The sequence below is a fragment of the Hevea brasiliensis genome, chromosome 3 (genome assembly GCF_030052815.1).
Source record: "Hevea brasiliensis isolate MT/VB/25A 57/8 chromosome 3, ASM3005281v1, whole genome shotgun sequence".
Lineage (NCBI taxonomy): Eukaryota > Viridiplantae > Streptophyta > Magnoliopsida > Malpighiales > Euphorbiaceae > Hevea > Hevea brasiliensis.
The window spans coordinates 56,689,019-56,713,147 of record NC_079495.1 but is presented as its reverse complement, the minus strand read 5'-3'; positions in this window follow the sequence as shown (position 1 = coordinate 56,713,147).

Below are 24,129 nucleotides of genomic sequence, written 5' to 3'. Positions count from 1 at the left end.
TTTATTAAAGTTTTGAGGGGAGACCGGATAAGAACTCTCCTCCGATCCCCTTTAAGTTATTTATTTTTAGGATGAGACCGGATAAGAACCCTCCTCCGATCTCCTTTAAGTTATTTATTAAAATTTTGGGGGGAGACTGGATAAGAACCCTCCTCCGATCTCCTTTAGAGTTATTTATTCAAATTTTGGGGGGAGACCGGATAAGAACCCTCCTCCGATCTCTTTTAAGTTATTTATTAAAATTTTGAGGGGAGACCGGATAAGAACCCTCCTCCGATCTCCTTTAGAGTTATTTATTGATGTTTTGAGTTGAGACCGGATAAGAACTCTCCTCCGATCTCTATTTAATGTTTATTAAAATTTTGAAGGGAGACCGGATAAGAACTCTCCTCCGATCTCTTTCGGATTAGCAGGAGCCTGGAAGGGGCTTTGCCGATCTCCCGAATTTCAATTTCAGCTACATGTCACAAGAACCTAAAACTAAGGTTTCTGGCATTCAAAAATGCTGGAAATAGGGTTTCTTGATACCCTATGACTAAATGGGTAATACTAAACTTGATTTACCGACCTTCCATGTAGTCATTTTACGCATACCTATTAATGTCCGATCTGTTTTGTCTAGTTTATTTTGGTTTTATTCCTCTTCATGGTATCTTGCCGAATTCCGCTCACGCCACCTAATAGTTTGGCTATTTTCCGACGTGTTATTCAAGCTTTCTCTTTTAAAAGAGACCCTTAAGTTGCAGATACCTATATTTTGCCTGACCACTTACACGCTACTAGGAGCTAAAAACTCGTATTCAGAAATGACGAAAATTGATGAAATGATGGACCGATCACTAAAGAGAATTCGAGAGTAACGTTCTTTGAGATTTTTTTTGCTTAGAATAAACTTAGAGAAAACCGCGTACGTAAAGAGAACAAAGAAAGTGCGAAAAGTAAACGCAAATACTTAATAAAACAGTAATATGAACTCTTACCTGTGAGGAGCCAAATATATTGAAATAACTGTGAGGTGGTAAATAGTGATGAAGATGGCGGATTGATCAGCCTGAGAGTTGATGTCTGTCGTGAAACCGAGAGATGCTTTAGCTAAAAGGTAACCGGGTAAGAACCAGGTGGAAGGAAGTTGAGCTTGAACAGAGGAAAGGAAAGCAGAGATGATGAGAGTATGACCAGATAATGAACAAACTGGAAATGTAGAGTTCGAAAGATTCAAAATCTTTTCAAGAAAACACTCCTGAAAACTAGTTTCAAAAGTCTTTTAATCACTACAAAACAGCAGAGTAACAAACTGAATGAAGTTTCAGAGTTCCTCCACGATAATAGCAGCCTCTTGTCTATATTTTTGTTTTGTCCTTTGAACAGTTTTTATGCAGGTATTTATAGGAATCGGGTGCTCTTCGTGAAGGGTCAGGATTTATTTGAGGGAGATGGAGGGTCGAGATCTCGAAGGACATGATCGGAGGTTCAGGAATTAAAGAGAATCAAAATGAATGGTTGAGATCACTCTTCATAATATTTGTCCTTTTCTTCTTTTCATCTGACGGTCCCAAATTTCCTTGTCCGGAACGATCCGAGGGCTAAGAGTGAAAGACGCTGGTATTGTCGTCTTCTCTCTTGATCTAAGGGTTCCGGTTTGTCCTTACAAGTGGGATCAACGGTGGAGATTGGGATGTACAGATCACATGACATACCACGGCACTCACAAGATGCGCGATTCTTAGCGTATGGTGGAGATCTAAATGCCACGCTTTAACTACCTCGGCTCGATTCGATGACGGTTATTGGGATTTGTCTTATTCTTTTGTCTTCCGATCCTCCCTAGCTCCTATTCCGATCTCTCATGCCGATCTCCTATCTCCGATCTCTATTATCCCTTAATCACCGATTCGGTCCAAGCATTAATTACATCTCGATTCTCAAGGCCCGCTTCGTTTTTCGCTCAGCATTAAATGCCCATTTCCCCCTATATATACCCCTGTCGACGGAGACATTTTCTTCATCTGACTTTCCTCTCTTCCTTTCTTACTTACCCTGTTCTAGCTGCTCCGGTGGAAGTTCTGGCTATAACTGTGGCTTTGATCTTTTTCCGATGAACTCCTTTACTCACCGACTGAAAATTTATGATCCCGGTGATCACATGACCTTTACTGATGATGGTGAGAGGACTGGATTTGACCGATCTGTATTGCGGACTTTGGTTGTACCGATCTCGAGTTGCTCAACTGAGTTCATTCGGCTTCTCACCGCATTGGGTGTTCCGACAGCGTCTTTCCTCCACATTGGGTGTTCCGACAGCGGGTCGGTTTCGAGTGGTAACATCGGTGACGATGTCTCTCATCTTCATGGGAGTCATAATCACCCCATCTGAGCTGTACATCTGTCCGATGTCAATAGCCGGTCTCCTGATCGAACACATCTTTTGATTCAGCCACAAGACTAGGCTTTGACATAGGCCTTTTAGATAGGATGTTCCACCGGTCTCTAGAGATCGCCCAAATGATGTAATCCTGAAATGTAATCAGATCTCTAGAGATTGCCCAAATGATGTAGTTAGACCTTTATTGTAGTCCGATCCCTAGAGATCGCCCAAATGATGTATTTTATTTTCAATGCAATCCGATCTCTAGAGATCACAGAAATGATGTGATCCAATGTTAGTGTAATCCGATCCCTAGAGATCGCCCAAATGATGTAATCCGATCTTTTGAAAATAAAGACTATTTTGTCGGTTATCATCTTATTATTTTTGCATTGATTATTTCTCCGATCTCTAATGTGGTTATCCGATCTGGTTCTTTACCTGAATGACACTTAACTGATCCTTTATTCAAAATATTTAACTTATTATGCCGATCTCCAATTAACAGATCTCAGAACATTCGGATATTTGGAGAAGTGTCGAATGACTATCGAGTCCCACCAATCGATGCGCTGCCTAGAACTCGCGAGCATTAAATGCTCGGACTAGTATAAATAGGGAGGGTTAGCCGCTTGTTCTCTCATTCCATTTTCAATCCCTGCTCACAACTTCAAGTTCTCTCATTTTCTCGGTCTCCGACGCCGATCAGACTCCGGTAAGGACTTCGATCTTCTTTCTTGTTTAAGTTCTTTGTTTCTTTTAAAAATGAGCGGTGCCGAAGGTCAGAGAGCGGCGAGCCCTCCTTCCATTCAGTTCTCATGGTCTTCCGATGAAGAAGAGGTAGTCGGGCCAAGCACGCAACCTAAACCCCCGAGGGTCTCGCCTGTGCCTGGGGCGGGTCATATCATCAAGGCTTGCACCTACTTCAAGGAGAGACCTTCCTATAGACGAGCTTCCGTCGGTTCTTCGAGAACTGATCTGCGATCGTTTGTTCAAGAATACAATATTTGTCCTGATTCATATGAGCTGATCAAGTGCCATGGCGATCTTCGTGTCGATCATTCTTTTGAAGAGGATGACATGGTTATGGTGTACGAGGAACAGTTAAAGGCCGGTCTGAGGTTCCCTCTAGACGATTTCTATAAGGAGGTCCTAAAACTTCACCGAGCATCCATTGTTCAAATCCACCCCAACTCGTGGCGGATCTTGGTAGCTTTCCGAGGTCTATGCCGAGCTAAGGGAATCAGACCTACGGCTAAGGTGTTCGCCGAGCTGCATGCACTAACTCGCCAAAGGATGACGAACATCTGGTTCTTTCAGTAAGCCTCATTGCGGACTCTTTTCCGATCCGCCTCATCCCTTAAGAATTGGAAGAACCGGTTCTTCATTCCGAGGAGTAAAGATCCGAGCCGCTTTGAGGACTTTCTCGTAGCCGGTGGTACTGTGGTCCCCGCTCAAGCACATTACCCCGAGTCAAGAGGAAAGCTTAATAGTGATGGAGCTGAAAAGTCGCCGCCACTCTAAAATATTCTGTCCAAATGCGGGATCGCCGAATCGCACCATTGACCATGCAATCGATCACGGCCGAGATCGCGAACTTCCGCTCTCGACCTCGGCATTGGTATTTTCTATATCTCGATTCTCGGACCTTAGCGATCTCACTAACCTCTTTTACGTGCGGTATGGCGGGTGGTGAAGGTTCTAGGAAACGAAAGAAAGAAAGAGAGATCTCCTGAAGATAAAAGAGATGAAGCGTTCGAACGACTTCAAACACCTTGGCCACGAACTGGGAGATACAAAGAGACCCGCCTCAACCTTCGGGTCCACCGACCATCAAGCCGCCGATCTCCTCCTAGATCGGAAGAGCGACCCGCCTCTCTCGCTTATTCCAAGCACGAAAGGGAGCCTTCTCAATCTTACGGGAGGACCTCTTCTCGTGGCGCCGACATCGATCGATCGCTGAAGAATAACCGATCGTTAGGGAGAACTCCGATTTTGCCAAAGTCCCGGGATCTACCATCTTCTTTCAAGAGGATCGACAGCTATCCGGAATGGTCTCGATGATATCTTGACTCGAACCATGAGCTTGAATGTGGAGTGTCCGTGAACCGGACCATGGTTCGGGAAAAGATTCAACGTCTGGGTAAGGAGGTCGGGAAGAAAAATCAGAATTGGCTTCCTCCGATCCCAACTCTCATCCGCCGGATTATATATCTCAAGTCGAGGGACGGGCAAAGTACCATGAAGACCACCGCCGAGAAGTCTCGTGACTGGCCGAAAGAGAACGGGCTCTCAGAGAAGTCTGCACTTCAGCCAACGGCCGCCAGTCGCTCAACTTATAGAGGAGCTTAACGCGAAGGATAAGGAGCTTACAGAGAAAGGCAAAGAGCTTAAGGAAAAGATGAAGAGATGGTGTCGAATAATGAGCCTATGTGAATGCTCATAAGGATCTCTTGGCCGAACTCCAAAAGCGCTACTCAAGAGGACTTCTCTGGATGGATGACACGGCTCTGAGGGCGGCGAAGATAGTGAGGAGGAAGCCAAGGTGAGGGAGAGAGGAGAGTGATCCAATGTAGATCAGCCGGGGTGATCCCCACCAATAACTTGTACAGATTATGACATGAAATGAAATGCCTCTTTGTTCAATGAATGATTGTGATCGGAAAATTTTAAACCATTGTTTGTCTGAGTATTTGATTGTATGAGCACAGCAAAACAAAAACTAAATGTGATTATTAATCTAAGTATGAGAGATCGGAAAGCACTTTAAGCATGAGATCGGTAGGGAAGAAATGCTGAACGGAACTTGATTGAAAATTTAACTCGAACACTTAAGATCGGAATTCTCATTAAATCGAACTAAAACTTTAGCTCTTAAACCTTCGGAAAGGAGGTCGGCAATAAAACTGGTAGGAAAAGATCTAGTGCCAGTTCATTTTATTTATCAACAGAGATCAGGAATATACTTGACAGGTCCGGAAGCTCGACAACGGGTTTGAGAGGTCGGTAAATGATTTGAGAGATCGGCAAGGCTTTAATGAATATGAGGACTTAGCATTGATTCAATCCTTTGTGAGGAGAGATCGGAAATGTGACCACCTATCAAAGAGGGATCGGAAACGTGGTTAGCTGTTCAAAGAAGAATTTTTATTGATTCTAGGGGTCGGCCAAAATATGGTGTCGACATTCCTCACTAGCCATCGGCTTTTGGGATGAATTGGACTATGGAACCATGATTAAGCTGTGTGTGTGATTTATTGATATTTATTGTGATATTGTGAAATGGAGTTTAAATTCTTTATGACATTCTCTGTCTTTTGAATTTAACTATGATTTTAAGTATCCACAGTTCATATGATTTATGGCTTATGGTTTTAAATTGTATTTTCTTAATATTGTGTGTCACACCCTACCCCTCTGTAAGGCATAACATGATCCCGTAGTATACCTAATGAATTACCAACTCCGTCTACTGATAACCCATTAAATACACTACAAGGGATTTTAAAAACTTTTCTTACTTCTTTTACAGTGGTGAGCACTATTTACAGGTGTTAAAAACCTTTTTTAACTGAAGTGATAGAACTAACACATTTGAATTATTTGGAATTTCTGTAAAAATTTTGGCAGAGTGCCATCTATATTTTGGATAAAACAGTTCTTCAGAAAAACCTGTAAAAAGCACTTCAATATATATTTCCAAATCTCAACTCCAACATGTTTCTCAACACAACATATTTCTCAACTCAAATCCATAGTAATTTTTCAAAGACTGAGATACAAGAAATATAATACAATTTTTACAAGTCAAAATAACTCATAATTTATTTTATAACTTTAATGTACAATTTTATTTTACAACTGCTCAAAACCAAGAACAATATATACATACAGTGAACATACATTACAATACAAAATGCAAACTTAGTATACTCAATATACCCGATGATCTCTCAATGTAGTACTAGCGGCTGATACGTTGTCTGTCACTCTACTGCAAAGGCAATGAAAAGCTATCGCTGAGTAAAATTTACTCAGTGGTGCATAATAACCATTTGAAATGTGATATATAAATCTTTTATTGACAGTTCACAAATCAAATGATTCACAATTCCATCACAATTTACAAAATTCATCTAACACAAATTTGATCAAATAACTGAGTAACACAGTTTTGTCAATCAATAACACAATTTGATCAAATAACTGAATAATATCGTTTTGCAAATCAATAACACAATTCGATCAAATAACTGAATAATATCGTTTTGCAAATCAATAACACAATTCGATCAAATAACTGAATAATACAATGTTGCCAATCAATAACATAATTTAGGCCATGACACAATTTTTTCCACACATGCCGTGTTGTACACCACGACAAGACATACTCACCCCAATAATCGAAATCAATGAGGGAGGAAGCTAGCTGAATAATGAGTACTCATCCACACTCACCTCAGACTGGCAAGTCAAAGAGGGAGGAACATAATCGCACTCACCCCAGACTGATAAGTCAAAGAGGGAGGAATATCACACTCACCCCATAAATGGAGGAGGAACATAGTAACAGTGTCATGCCAAGTGTGAATCAAAACAATTTCAAATCACAATATTTCATACAAACCATAAGTCACATTTTATCTCAAAATTTCCATTTGTAAAGTTGGCAACACAATAATTTCCAAATAATATTCCCAAAACCAAAGCAATAAAAAATTATTCATAACTCATTTCTCCAAATAAATTTGCTAGTAAAAGTAGTGAATATAAAAGTATTGTGCACGGACACAATTTAAAACTATAATATTCAATTAAATTTTTAAGTAGAAAATGAGAAGTCAAAATTATTGTGCACAAATACAATTTAAAATAATAACATACAAATAATCATAATTTATTTCAATTGAAAAATTCAAAAGAAATACTTATTGTGCACAAACACAATTTAAAATAATAACATAGAAACAATCATAATTTATTTCAATTGAAAAATTCAAAAGAAATAGTCGTTGTGCACAAACACAATTTAAAACAATGACATACAAATAATCATAATTTATTTCAATTGAAAATTTCAAAAGAAATAACTATTGTGCACAAACACAATTTAAAACAATATCATATAAATAATCGTAATTTATTTCAATTGAAAAATTCAAAAGAGATACTTATTGTGCACAAACACAATTTAAAATAATAACATAGAAACAATCATAATTTATTTCAATTGAAAAATTCAAAAGAAATAGCCGTTGTGCACAAACACAATTTATTCAATCCATAACAATGCTTAATACTTGTGGAAATACCATTTCACAAAGCTAAATTCATACATATTATAACAATTTCAATAATCATTAAATTAAATCCAATGCTTGTTAAACATAATACATAAGAAAAGTATGTCATTTAATCATATGAAATATTCAAAACAAAATCAGTTAAAAACTAGTTGTGCACAAACCTCTGATAACTGTCTCCTGGTCTTAACTCAGTGTATCATTCCCTTTTCCTGAGTCTTTGCTAACTGAGAAACATAATTTGAAGTGTTTCAGTACTCATTTAAACTGTCTCTAACGATAATGCTTGATAAGTAATTCACTGAAAGCTATTATTTGCTTAATCAACCTAATATATCGACCCTCGATGCGTTCTAGGTAAATTAGGTTTTAGTGTTACTAATATGTCACATTCGATAGTCTTTTAGGGTTGGTACATGTTACCAATTTCATTTCTTTGTTTAGTGCATTTTATTGCAACTTGCTAGATTCTGGGATACTAGTTTGACCTAGCCGGACGACCTAGTTTCCTCGGTTTTCGGGTTTTGGTCAAAACTACAAACTTGTAGATCTATGTCTTATGGAACGTGGGGCAAAATTTCAGGTCATTCTGAGTTATGTAGACCAAGTTATGGTCTTTTTACTATTGCTGGTCAAATGGCATCAAATTAGGTCATTTTAGGTCAAATTTGGTCAACTTTGGTTTGGTCAGTTTTTGGACCCGAATTTGTGCAAGCTGTTTGACTTGCTTATGGTCATTTCTGGGCTTTGGTGTCTTCATAAGACTTGTAGGTATGGGTCTTAACTATTCATGGTTAAAATTTCAGGTCAATTGGACCTGTTTTGAGTGAGTTATGGCCTAAATACTAACTGCTGCCCAAATGGTCAATTTTCAGGCCTCATTTGCACTTAATCCGAATTGGTCATTTTTCATGCTACCTTGCAAGCAGAATTTTGGTATGCTTTCTCAATGAAAGTTGGCACATTTTGTGCCTAGTTTCACCTCCAATTGGTCTCATACCAATTGGAGTTACACATTTAGAGTTATAGGCTAAAATGCACACTGCCCTTAATTACATTGCTTAAACATCTATTCATTACACATTTACCTTGCTACAAATCCACCTCTCAACCCCATTCTGTTTTGGTACATTACCAAAACCATTTACCACTTCACATTAAAATCATTTTGGGCAGAATACAAACATCCTCAATACACCAAATAAAACTCTAATTCATAAAGTCCAAATACAACCACATATACACATAAACATTTCTAATTCTTACATACACTTTACACAACCAATTTACATACATATTCATCAATCCTCAATATCACAATTTATCCAATATCTCCATGAATTCAAACATTCATTAAGGAGTCCCAAAGCTACCGAAATGTTCCACAATGCCAAAGTGTCCCACAATTTCGTCAACTTCATTTCAAGTGCACAATCACCATATACATGTGGGATTAACTTACTAGGACATTAAATCACCCTACTCAACATGAATCCACACCAAATATATGTAAGAATACTTCATCAAATATAGAACTCCATGGCTGTCCAAAATTGGACATATCAAGAACTCCTCAAACTAGAAAATTTTCTTCACAAATCAAACACCCATAACATGTATACAAAGTTTAACAAAGCAATATTCAAAAATACAAACTTACCTACGGTTGGGACTTGCTAAACCTTCACTAAACTTCTTGATTTTGGTATCAAACTCTTCCTTATGATGTGGAGATAAAACTTAATGAAGACAAGTAATCAAAATCTAGCTTGAAAATGGGTGAAATGAAGCCATGCAAATGGGGTGGCCATGGAAGGGCTTTAGGAGTTCTTCCTTACGGCAATGGATGAATAAATGAGGAAATGAAATTTTAGTGGAAGTAATCTGCCCAATTAATCAATATATTTAATCCATATTATAATTCTTAGTGGTCCACTTACTCAAATTAATCATATTATAAGTTTAACTTTCATTTATTCCACATTAACCCATAATTTTTGCTATTTACTTTAGGTACCATCAATTTAATTTTTCGTTATATTTTCCAAGTGTAATATTATTTATTTTTAATGGATATTTAGGTCAAAAGACAATTCGGGATGTCAAATGACCACAATGCCCCTGTTCGGGTTGCATTCCCAATTTTTCGATAACACCTGGTTTTGTCCGTTTTTCAATTTCTCACTTTTCTTTGTACTAATTAATTAATTTTTCTTTGATATTTCTAATGGTATTTATACTTCAATTGATGTCTCTTTAAGTCCTATAAATATATTCCAGGGTTCCCCGCAGTCCAGGGCTAGTCAACGGTCCACGCCGTGACTTCCCGGTGCGGTCACCCATCGTTAGGGTTCTCGGCTCGCTTAACTTGCTTACATTTCTTTGCTATTATTTTTCCTTTGTTTTTCTTGTGTTTTCTCTTCTTGTATTTCATTATTTTATGTCTCCTCACTCATAACGAAGTGTAGTTCTAGGCATCCTAGCTGTCCGGATAACACTGGCCACCGGAACAGTAGAACGCACTACCGAATTTAGGGGCATTACATTGTGCACCACTAAGACATTAGCTTAGCGATAGCTTTTTCATTGCTATCACAGGTAGACAGGCGAACATAGCAGCAGAGTAGGCTGCTTGTGCCTCATTTTGAAATTTCGCTAGGTATATTGAGTATACCATATTTTGTAGTTTTTGTTGTAATGTATGTACACTGTATGTATATATTGTATTTGGTCTTGAGCAGTTGTAAACTAAAATTGTAAATTATTTTGGTTTGTAAAAATATTGTGACATAATTCTTTTATCTCATCTTTTGGAAACATTGAAAAATTGATTATTGAATTGTGTTGACAATTGTTGAGGAAATTATTGTGTTGAACTATTATTGGAGTTTGAGATTGAGAAAAATATTGGAAGTACTTTTTACAGGTTTTTGAAGAATTATTTTATTCAAAATACAGATGGCACTCTGCCAAAATTTTTATAGAAATTATTGATACTCAAATTTGTTATTTGGTTTCACTTCAGTAGAAGAAAATTTTTAACACCTGTCAATAGTGCTCACCACAGAAAAAGAAGTAAGAAAAGGTTTAAAATCCCTTGTAGTGTATTTAATGGGTTATCAGTAGATGAAGTTTGGTAATTCATTAGATATACTATGGGATCATGTTATGCCTTACGGAGGGGTAGGGTGTGACAATTACACTCAATGGTGCATAACTTAAAATTTTAAAGTTCAGTATAAATCATAATTTACCAAAACTTAATCAATCATAATTTCAAACGCATGTAAAATATTACAATAACTCTAAAATGAGAGAATCATTCAATAAAATCACATTTTATTACAAAAAATCATAAAACACAAGTTTGCTGAAAACCACACAATTTAGAACATGACACAAATTTTCAATTCATTCCAATAACCAAAAGCTAATGGAGAACGCAAGGGCTAGCTAGCATATATTAGTAATCATCCAATACGTCTTCAACTGGCAACACACCTCTCCAGCCAGAGAGGGAAAATAAATCCAATTCATCTCACTAGATAAGCTAGTGAGGAATACAAATCACTTAGTCATGTCAACTGTGGTTTCAAACCATATTCAAACAATTTTTCCATTCATCAAATGTATTTATTGACTCATAATCATATTTCATTCAAAACAATTACCCAAAAAGGGTTAGCAATACATAATTTCTCAGAACACTTCAAATTTCATTCAAAACCGGCCACCCCCTACTACAATGGAAAATATACAATGGAGATGTCTCAATACTCAATTTAACTACCACTAGTCAATTAATTAAATTCCTAATGAATGCCTAAGTTACTTATGTAATTTCAAAAAGTTTGGGTTCTGGATAGTTTTATGCCCTGATTTTTGAGGCAATTTTAACCTAGTTCTAGTCTTAATTTGGTGAGGTATTCTTCATGAAAATTATTCCTCTATGTCTCAGCTTAATTTTCCAATTTGAATTACTCCATTTAGAGTTTTGTAGCTCTAGTTATGGTCAATTTACCAAGTACTGGTCCAATGACTAATACTGTTCCAGATCAGGGCAAATTCTAGAACTCAAATTTTTCAAGCTAATTGGAATAGTTATAGTCATAATTCGGCTTCATTTTCTTCATATTAGTTGTTCCCCTATATCTCATGGTTACACAGGTTCAAGAATTTCTAAATTTGAAGCTGTATAGGGTGAGTTATGGCAATTTAACCAACCTAGACTCATCCACCTTGTACATTCAGGATTTCAAGCTTAGGTCAGCTTTTGCATTTAACATTTAAGGATCTTACATCCATAATTTGAGTAAGATTCCTAAACAAAAGTTGTAGCACTGATTCTTAGGTTTTCATATCATTTTGGCTCATCCCATTTGGAAATTTCTAGTGAAAGTTATGGTCTAATTACTGTCTTGGGGTCAAATGGCTAAAATGATTCCAGTGCAGGAATTCTGGATTGGGGAGTCCTGAATTCTCCTAACAATTTCCCTAAGTTACTTTAGGATCTGGGTTCTGGTCAAAACACAAAAATTTTAGTTATATGTGTTATGAACATTTAGGCTTTGGAATCACTACATTTGCAGTTTTGTATTCCAATTTATGGCAATTTTGCCAAAACTGGTCGGATGCCTAACCCTTCACATTTTTCAGGTTCAGTTGGCACTAAGGCAAATTTGCTGGACTAATGTGGCCTAGCAATTTGATCAACTTAGTGTCATAATTTGACCTTATGGTCTTCATAAGAAGTGTTCTACTATGTTTTAGGTTTCCATTGGTTGAAGAATCACCTAATTTGGAGTTTTCTAGTGTGAGTTATGCCTAAATTACTAAACACTATTCATTTGGTCATTTTTTGTCAAATCCATAATTGTAATCCAGATTCATGCAAATTTTAGGGAAACCTATGGTTAGTTTTTGGACAAAGTGTCTGCATGAAAAAATTAGCATTATGTCCTAAGTTTCATCTCCAATTGGCCTCACACCAATTAGAGCTATATAACTCAACTTATAACCATCTAAGTGGACGGGACTCAAACTGTCCAGAATTCCAGCATATGGCACACCACCAATCCATCAATTCCATTCCTTAACTCAACATAAATTCTTAACCAAAGTATGCCAAATGACCATAATTAGGTGTTATAAATCTCAATTGGTCAGCATGTCTCAAAACCTTAATTTTCCATAAACCCTAATTCTTCCATCTTACAAATTTCATGCAAACTCATGCAAGCTCAACTCATCAATCATATACATATCCTTAATCAAGCTAGAATCCATGTTCAATTAAATTAAAACACATCAAAATCCTAATACCCCATGGCTAGCCAAAATCGTATCTTCTCATTCAACCTAATTCTTGCATTTTCTTAAGTTAATTTTCCTATAATTGACCTCAATTCAAAGATTACATAAGAATTTGAGTGTGTAGGAAAGCTTACCTTGTTGAGCAGATTTTGTGTCTTCTAAAACCTCAATTTCTTTAATTTATTTTGCTCCCAATCTTTCACCCAAGCTTGATTATCAAGTTCTTGTTAAAGGGGTTATGAAATTTATGGGCTAAAACTAGGGTTTAGGAGCTTAATATGTTCATTAATGGAGGAATTTGGGAAAGGTAGAGAGCAAAGTGGAGCCGGTTGGTTTTTGCAAGAAGAAGACATTTATTTGATTTTAATTTTTGGTCCTTATTTATTGATAATTATCCCTACATTTAGTAAATTAAAAATTATAATTTTAATTGTGTCATAGTTACATCATGCTTATGTCATAAAGCATTAGAAATAAAAATTTCTTTTCTTTCCCTACACCTCTTCATTTTTTTAATATCTTTTTCAATATTTTAATTTCACATATTTTAATGGACATTTAGGTCAAAGTCACCTCTAAGGGTGAATTGACTAAAATGCTCCTCATTGGTTATAATCCATCTTTTTAATAATGCTTGATAACTCTTTGAGTTCTAATTCACTTATTTGAGTTTGTTCTATTTTCTTTTCTATGGTTTTCACAATTTCAATAGTTTCACAATTATCCCATGGCCTAGGATGTCATGGGGTCCCACAAGAATTTAGAGTTGTAACTGAGCTCGCATTCGCTTCCCTGGTCGGTCACCCATCATTGGGACCTTCAGCTCATTTAACCTAATTATACTTCATTGCTCTTATTTTCATCCAACTTCATTTGATCTTTATCAATTTTATTTGTGGCTTCTCTATATGATTTAAATATAGTTCTAGACATTCTAGCTGTCTGGACATACATTAGTCACTTGAACAATAGAATGTACGGATTACTTAATATGAGAGTGTTACAATTCTCCCCTCCTTAAAAGAAAATTTCATCCCGAAATTTTACCTGATATCAGTCTCTGAATAGTTGTGGGTGTTGTCTCCACATGTCATCCTCGTGCTCCCATGTAACCTCCTGGCCTGAATGAGGTTCCACGACACTTTGACCAGTGGTATCTGCTTGTTCCTCAGCTGTTTCACCTCATGTGCCAAGATTCTTATGGGCTCTTTATCATAAGTAAGGTCTGGATTCACTTCAATCTCTTCTACTGGTAAGATATGTGAGGGATCTTATCGATACCTCCTTAACATGGAGACATGGAAGACATTGTGAATCTTCTCCAACTCTGGAGGCAATGCAAGTCTGTATGCAAGCGGACCCACTCTTTCTAAAACCTCATATGGCATGATGAAACGAGAACTTAGTTTCCCATTTTTATAAAACCTAATAATTTTCTTCCAGGGGAAAACTTTAAGGAATACCTTATCACCCATAGAATACTCAATATCCCTTCTCTTAAGATCTATGTAGGACTTTTGATGGTCTGATGCAACTTTGAGCTTATCTCTAATAAGCTTAATCTTCTCCTCAGTCTGCTAGACAATTTCTGGGGCAATCAATTTCCTTTCACCCACTTCATCCCAACACAAAGGAGTTATACACTTTCTGCCGTACAAAGAATCATATGAAGGCATCCCAATGCTTGACTGATAACTGTTATTGTAGGCAAATTCAATCAAAGGCAAGTGCGTATCCCAACCACCTTCAAACTCAAGCACGTAAGCTTGAAGCATGTCCTCCAAAATCTGAATCGCTCTCTTAGACTGGCCATCTGTCTGTGAGTGGATGCAGTGTTGAAGTTCAATCTAGTTCCTAAGGCTTTTTGAAGACTACCCAAGAATTTAGAAGTGAACCTTGGATCTTTATCTGATACAATGGACACTGGCACTCCATGTAGCCTCACTATCTTATCAATATACAGTTTAGCCAATCTGTCCAGGCTGTAATCCATTCTCATGGGCAGAAAATGTGCAGACTTAGTTAATCTGTCCACAATAACTCAAATTGCATCATGATTCTTCTGTGTTCTAGGAAGTCCCATCACAAAATCCATCTTAATCCATTCCCATTTCCACTTGGGAATTGGCAATGGCTGTAGCAACCCAGCTGGCACTTGGTGTTCTGCCTTTACTTGCTGACAAGTTAGGCATTTGGCCACATATTCAGCTATGTCTTTCTTCATACCCATCCACCAATAGTGCTCTTTCACAGTTCTGTACATTTAGTTCCATCATGGTTCATAGCAAATGGTGAGTCATGTGCTACCTTCAATACGATTTGCCTCAATTCAACATCATCAGGAATGCACATTCTACCCTTGTATTGCAGTAAGCCATCTTTATTCACTGAAAATCCAGGTTTTTTGCCATCCCAAGCTTCTTCCATTAATTTTAAATACTTTTCATCATCCTGAACGGCTGTTTTAATCTAATCAATCAGCATTGGCTTCACTTGCCAAGTAGCTAACATTCCCCCCTCATCATCAATCTCCAAATTAGCATACAAAGCCCTCAAGTCATGCACCATGGACATAGGTGAAACCCTCAGACTAGCCATGGTCTTATGACTTAAGGCATCAGCAATAACATTTGCTTTCCTAGGCTGGTAGTCTATCAAACAGTTATAGTCCTTTATCAGCTCTAAACACCTCCTCTGCCTCAAAGTTAACTCCTTTTGTGTGCCCAAATATTTCAAGCTCTTGTGATCTATGTAGATGTAACACTTCTCCCCATATAAGTAGTGTCTCTAGATCTTAGAGCAAATACAATGGTAGTAAGCTCCAAGTCATATGTGGGATAGTTCCTCTCATGTGGTTTTAGCTGGCGTGAAGTATGTGCAATAACATTTCTATCTTGCATCAGCACATAGCCTAAACCACTATGAGAAGCATTGCTATATATGGTGCATTCTTTAGCCGGAGTAGGTAAAGTTAAGACTGGAGCTTCTATTAAACATCATTTCAACTCATCAAAACTCTTTTGACACTAATCACTCCACTGAAATTTCACATCTTTTCGAAGCAACTTGGTTAGTGGAGATGCTAACATGGAGAATCCTTTTACAAAATGACAGTAGTACCCAGCTAACCTAAGAAAACTATGAACTTCAATGACATTTCTGAGCAGCTTCCAATTTAGAATAGCCTTTACCTTGTTGGGATCTACCTTGATATCTTCTGATGATATAATGTGTCCTAAGAAAGCAATTTCTTTCAGCCAAAATTCACATTTCGATAGTTTGGTGTATAATTGTTTCTCGCTCAAAGTCTGCAATACTATCCTCAGATGCTTGTCATGCTCCTTTGCAGTCTTCGAATACACCAAAATATCATCAATGAACACCACAACAAACTGATCCAAATATGGCCTGAAGAGAGTGTTCATCATGTCCATAAAAGTAGCTGGAGCATTAGTTAACCCAAATGGCATTACTAAAAACTCGTACTGGCCATACCGAGTCCTAAAGGTTATTTTAGGTATACTCTGCTCTTACACCCTCAACTGATAATAGCCCGATCTCAAGTCAATTTTGGAGAATACAGCTGCATGTTTTAGCCGATCAAACAGATCATCAATCTGTGGTAGTGGATATCTATTCTTTTTTGTCACCTTATTCAACTGTCTGTAGTCAATACACAGATGGAGTGTACCATCCTTCTTTTTAATAAACAAAACTAGGGCTCCCTAAGGTGACACACTAGGGTGAATGAAACCCTTATCAAGTAATTCTTGCAATTACACCTTCAACTCTTTCAACTCAGCTGGTGCCATTCTATATGGAGTGATGGAGATTGGTTCCACACTAGGCATAACCTGAATTTCAAACTGCACTTCTCTTTTCGGAGGTAATCCTTGCAACTCTTCAAGAAAAATGTCTAGAAAATCACATACAGTAGGAATATCTCTCAATTTTAGACTCCCTACTTGGGTGTCTATCACATGGGCCAAATATGCTTCACATTCCTTCCGAATCATTTTTTTAGCAAGTGCAGCTGAAATGAGATTTGATGGCAATAATTGCCTCTCCCCATATATTACCACATCTGTATACTCAAAGAGGCCAAAAGTGACTGTCTTCAATTTACAGTTAATCATAGCATGATGTCTGGCTAGCCAATCTATGCCAAGATAATATCATAATCTCTGAAGGGCATTTCAATCAAATCAGACAGGAAAGTATGTCCTTGGATCACCAAAGGACAATCCTTATACAATCTATTTACCCTGACCTCCTAGCCCAATGGGCTAGTCACTAACACATCAAAGTCCATTTTCAAGCAAGGCGTAGTAGCAAAGCAAACAATACTAGCACTAACATACGAGTGTGTGGAGCCGGGATCAAATAACACATATACATCTCTACCAAAGATAGAGAAATTACCAGCAACCACATTTGAAGTTTTAGCTTCCTCCCTCTAGTGCATAGTATATACTCTAGCTGGAGCACCACCCCGTTTTGGCTAATTAACTGTGCCCTGACTGCCAGAAGTGCTACCCCTACCTCTGCCTTTGCCTCTGTTGGCTAACTGTGAACCTCTGGTAGTAAAACCTTGAACAGATCCTTCAGCTGTAGTAGTAAGTGGCCCAGACTTACGGGCACTAGTACAGTCTTTAGCAAAGTGCCCCGTACCACCACAGTTGTAACAGGCACCAATGGCCTTGTAGCATACCCATCCATGGGTCTTACCACATGTCTCATAGAGACGAGAAGGGAAGGAACTCCTGGATTTCTACTGACTAAATCTAGGTAGCTTCTGTCTTGAGAACCTTCCCTTGTTAGATTTTCTGCTACTTGGTCCCTCAAAATTCTTTCTCTTACCGGAATTACCAATGGAACTCTGACCCCCGGGCTTCCCAATCTTCTCTTTTTCTGTCGTCCTCTTCTCAGATGCGCCTTCTGATTCTATCCTCTCTAGCTCTAGGGCTTGGGATATTAATTCAGAGAAGTTCTCATGTCGGAATCCCACTACTTATAACCTTAAACTGGGCTTTAAACCAGATTCAAATCTTTTGCATCTATCCCTGCTGATGTGAGTAGGCTCCTAGCATAGTGGCTTAAGTGGTGAATTCCCTCTCATATTCGACCACTGATCGGTTCCCCTATTTTAGACTTAAAAATTCTTATAGTTTCATATCCACATATGTATCTGGGACATATTTTTATCTAAACTCTCTGAGGAAGTCATTCCATGTTAGAACTGGGAGGCTCTACCAGGCTGTGGGGAGTAGTTTTTCACCATTCATATGCATCCCCGTGTAGTAGTGAGACCAAGTATTCAAATTTCAATTCATCAGTGCAATGTAGCTTTTTGAATACTTTTTCCATCCTCTCCAACCACTGTTCTGCTTCTAACGGATCCACTGCACCCTTACACTCGACAGCCCCATATTTCATTAACTTATCATACTGTCTAACTGGGGGTGATGGTTACAGTACTGGTGCTTGTACTGGGGCTTGGACTGGTACATTTCCAGCCATTTGTTGGAATAACGTAGCCATCTACTGAGCAAACTGAGCAGGAAACTGCAGAGGAGGATTTAGTGCAGCTGACCCACTAGCATTCTGAGGAGATGGGGCCTCCCCCTGTGCCTCAGCCACAACTGACTGCTTTACTGAGCAATCCCCTTCTTCCATTTCAATTTATAGGGATTTTTACTTCCTGACAACCAACAAAAAGGAGATTTCTCTCCATTAGTCTTTATTCAGGATGTAAATGTATTATATGTATCATTCAAGGACAATTGAGCAGCTGTACAAATCAAAAGTTAGTTCAAATTCACAATTCAAAACTCATTTAAAAAACATGCTCTGTTACCACTAAAATATGCCATACCTTACCCCTCTGTAAGGCATGACATGATCCCATAGTATACCTAGTGAATTACAGAACTTTACCTCTCGATAACCCATTAAATATATTACAAGGGATTTTAAGTATCAATTTCCTATTTAAATTTAGCGTGTTGAGAACAACAATATTAAAATGTAATTGGCTCAAATCGATGTCATGAAATTTATTTGGAAATAATTTAGCATTTTTAAAATTCTGTGGAAATTTTACGTGGTTACGGCTAAAAATACAAGAAAACAGCTCTTCTAAACCTGTTAAAAACCAATTTATAAAGATATATTATCTACAATTCAACTCAAATCATCACATTTCAGTCTCAACAATTCTCATCATAAGGAAAATAATTCATTATTTACAGAATTCAAAAAGAAATTGTAATGCCCTCACTTTTTTGTAGTCCATACATTCTACTATTCTGATGATTAACGTCTGTTCGGACAGCCAAGATGTCTGGAACTACACTCAAACTAGAGTGAGGAAACACAAATTTGCTGAATAAAGACTAAGTAAATTAAAGAAAAGTAAAAGAAGCGAAGTACAATTCGGTTAAACGAGCCAGGGTCACGGCGATGGGTGACCATACTGGGAAGCGACTATGAAGACAGTTGTCGACTCTAGACCCGTGAGGAACCCTGTGAAATGAATATTTTGGATTAAATTGAAGATTTTATGAGGATTAAATAACATTAAAAATTTCAAAGAAAATTCAAGAAAATTTAGCCATTCGGTAAAGGAAATTATAACCCAATAAGCACAACAAAGGGCATTTTGGTCATTTCACTCTTAGAATTGAATTTTTACCTAAGTGTCAATTAAAATGAGAGAGATTAAAATACACAAAATAAATTAAATCATGAATTATGCAATGAAAAAATAAGAAAAGAAAAAGAAAGAAAAGAAAAAATTAATTTCAATTATGACCTAAGCAAGATGTCATGATGACCTAATTAAAAGCAAACAAAAATAAGACACATCAATTTATATGAGACAAGTTTAATTAATTTCTTCTTATCATCCATTTGACTTCATTTTCTTCTTCCTATCTAAGTTGGCCAAACCACCATGAGAGCTTCCTTCCACCATTTTCATCTTCCTTAAGCTTGAATTCTCTTCAATTCCCCCCATAAAAACCCTAGTCCCCAAAATAAAAACTTAATTTTAGATCTTGATAAAGAGATTAGTAGCAAAAAGAAGAGAAGAAAAGAAAGAATTGGCTAGCTTGGAAATCTTATAGTTAAGGTATGTGCAAGTTAGTTTTAATTTCTTGGATATTTCTTGAGATTAAGATGAGATGCATAGAAATTTTAAAGGAAATTGATAAGTGCATAATTTATTAATTTTACTCTCATCACATTTAGTGTTTCTAGTATGTTTTTATGTTTAATTCAGTTGATCTCAAAAACACTTTCATTTTTCATTCTTCTTTTTTTAGATTTCTTCTTTAATTTTTTGTAAGCCATGAACATGAGTGGCTAAGTTTTTAATTTAGTTCAAGGGATTCAAGTTCTTTTGCTTGATTTGTGAGACCAAGTTCTTAATTTAATTTATGTCTTTTTGAATATCTATTGTTTTATGATTTCATTGTCTTTGATCTATTGAATGATTTGCTAAAAAAGCCTATTAGTTAATTGTTTGATGTGATCAATTGCTACTTCATCTTCATAATCCATAATTTTTGTAAGATTGAACATGAGTAGTAATTAGGTTTTATTGATTATGATCCCAGTTTTTAATAATAACCTAAGAAAACAATAGGGTGAATTAAATGATTTATGCTTGATAAATTGTTGTTCAGCTTAACTACTTCCTATTCTTAAAGCAATTATTAATTTGATGAGGATTGCTTAATACCAATTTAGTTAATAATTAGAGTCAACAAGAGTGCTGGGCTCGAATTAACGAGTATAGGGAAGTCAGGGGTTTACCTCGCTGTTTGGTAAATCTACGTTAAGTATTCAATAAGAGATAATTATATTTCTTTTGTCTATGATCGAATCAATGCATTGGAATGAGAATTACCTTGGACTGAAGTTTATTTAATTTGAGAGTTTCTTATTTAATTTTAGATCTTAATTTTTTATTTTTTATTTTTTATTTCTTCTTTGGATTGTGAATTACACCCCCCCCCCCAAAAAAAACCTTTGTTTCTTTTTCCATTACACAACTGCACAAAATTTAATAATTCAGTCTCTAGGGTTCGACCTGGATTTACCACTTGCTGCAGAAAATATTTTATAGCTAATAATTTCAGTTAATTTAAATTTTGGTGGCTTCGACAACCATCAGAAATGATGAAGAATATGCATGGTTGGTTGAACCTAAGTTTCAGTTACCATAGGGGAGGTAGAGGTTTTGATGAATTGATGACCATAATCATGTTTACTAGTGGTGATTATCAAGTATGTATATGAGTAGTATGTTGATTTACATGTGTTATGCATGAATTGAGAATTTGAAGTTAGGGTTTTTGACCTAATTTGGAAACTTTGTGTTGTGGCTTGAAATTGATGTTATTGAGGCTGTTTGTTGACTATTTGAAGTGCCATGAATGCAATTGAAGCTTGGGAGTTTGGTGGAAATTGAAAATTAGGAGTGTGTTTTCATGCAGGATTTCTGGACTAATGAGTCCAGCATGCTTAGACAACCATAACTTGAATTGTGTTGCTCCAACTGGTATGAGACCAATTGGAGATGAAACTAAGGTCAAAATTCCTCATTTTTCATGAACAGACCATGCCCAAATTCTGTCCAAAACTTGATTAAATTACTGTTCCAATTTGGCTAACCATACCCTAAACCCAGAAAAATGACCAAATGAATATACATGTTCATTTGGGCATAACTCCCTCTAGGCAAGTCTAAATGACCTGCATTTTATACCGTTGGAAAGCTTAGACGTAGGACTACAACTTTCATAAAGAACACAGTGTCACACCTTACCCCTCTATAAGGCATAACATGATCCCGTAGAATACCTAATGAACTACCGCACTTCACCTACCGATAACTCATTAAGTACCCTACAAGGGATTTTAAAACAATTTTCTTACTTTTGTTAAGTGGTGAGCATTTTCTAATAGGTATTTAAAACATTTAATTAACATTAAAAACTAGTTAATATTTTTGGTCCATTTTATTTCTTCGCAAATTTTATAAAAATTTTGCCAGAGTTCCATCTGTATTTTGAGAAAACAGTTCTTCAAATACCTGAAAAAAAATACTTCCAAAAATTTTCTCAACCACTACTTCAATTTCACAATCAATCTCAACAATTTCTCAAATCTCAAAATTCAACAGTCAACATTTCTCAATTTCCAAAATTCAATCATCAGTAAAATAATATCTATCAATCTCATTCAAATTAAAATAAAACATTTCCATTTATTAAAGACAACAATCTATATATATACATCATACCAAAATCTACAGTATGAAAATTCAAACTAAATTTTATTACAACTTTATACAAACTTTGTACAAACTGCTCAAGACCGATTTACATGTCCATACATTTATGTGCAATACATACATCAAAATAAATATTTACAGGCAGGGTATAAATTATACCCGATAACTTCAAGCTGATAAATCCTTAATCCTCAACAGCTCAGTCTGCTGCTCCTCTAGTCTCTATATCTACGACAGCAATAAAAGCTATCGCTGAGTACTAGGACTCAGTGGTGCACAACATACTAAAAATAATCTTTATGCAGAATTAAAATCACATTTATTCAAAAATTGGACTGAATATGACAATTAAATTCAAAACATGCATTATGAGATTTTAATCCAAACAAGTTCATTTTGAAGTATCAAAACACATTTCATAAAACCCACAATTAGATTATGCCATTCGAAACAAATAGAATCTCAATAGCCAGAGGCTAAAGAGAAATCACATCACAAGGCTAGCTAGCTCAAATATATGGATATCCATTCACATCCTCTTCTACTAGCACACCTTAACATTTCTTCAGAGAAGGAATCAAAATTCGAAACTAATTACCCCCACTAGTCGTGCTAGTGAGGTGTTCAAATATATGGTCATGCCACTGTGGTTTCAAAACTTATCTTAACAATTTGCTAAACATTGTCATTTCAAATATACACAATAACTTTCAACAATTTAAATCAAAACATCATAGATAATGTCACAAATAAACTTTCACAATTCAAAGCAAAAGTAAAATACATATTTTATTCACTTTATCAATAAATTTCAAGGCATAGTGATGTTGTGCACAAACCTCAAGCGAGTCACGTCTTGGCCTTGACTTGGTTCCTTGGGTTCTTTCCCGGTATTCTTTTCAACTGAAACACATAATTTTACAGTGTTTCAGTACCATAACTTAGCATAAATCCAAAAATAAATTTAACTTCACTTTTACCTAGCTCTAACGTGCTAAACTCGACGTTCCTTAAATTTTTGTGTTTTGGGTTACTATTCACTACACTATTCAAGTCAAATTGTTGACTTTCTAAGGCTTAATAGGTATGGGAACTCCAACTTCACCCACATACCATATTTTAGTCACCAAACTTGTTGGTTTTGGTTGTTTATTCAACTTCTAAATCTTTTTGGTAAATTTGATAAAATTTCAGTTTTGGAGTCTAAGGTTGCACTATTCCATTGGTTATCTTACTGTTGAAATTTGGCAAAACCTTCTTCATAGAAAATGTTCCCTATTGTCTTAAGTTTATTCTCATTTTTGGATCACTCCAATTATAGTTTTTTAGCTCAAGTTATAGCCATTTGAACCATGGCTGCCGGATTGGACACAACCCAGAATTCTGGGCAATTTTCTGTGCTGGCAGTTTTAGGTCACCAAATTTGGGTTTCCAAATGACTTGGTTAATGGCATAATTTGGGTTTGTGTTCCTTGTGAAAGTTTTAGGTCTATATCTCATCTAACCAATGGTAAAATTTCAGGTCATTTAGACCTGCCTAGCTCGAGTTATAGCCAAATAAATAAACACTGTTCATTTGATCAGTTTGTACAGAGGCAAACTGTGATTTTTCAACTTTGGTCAATTTGTTCACTAGGTTTTGGTCACTTTTTAGGCATGCTTCCCAAATGAAAATTGTGTCATTTAGTGTCTATTTTCATCCCCAATTGGTCCCATACCAATTGGACTTGTAAAATTTCATTTTTGATCCCTCAAAGGAAATTTGGTCATGCTGCCAGCAGTATGACCATACTCCCTCCGAATTTGGCTTTAACTCCAACCATTCCAACACAACTCATTTGGTC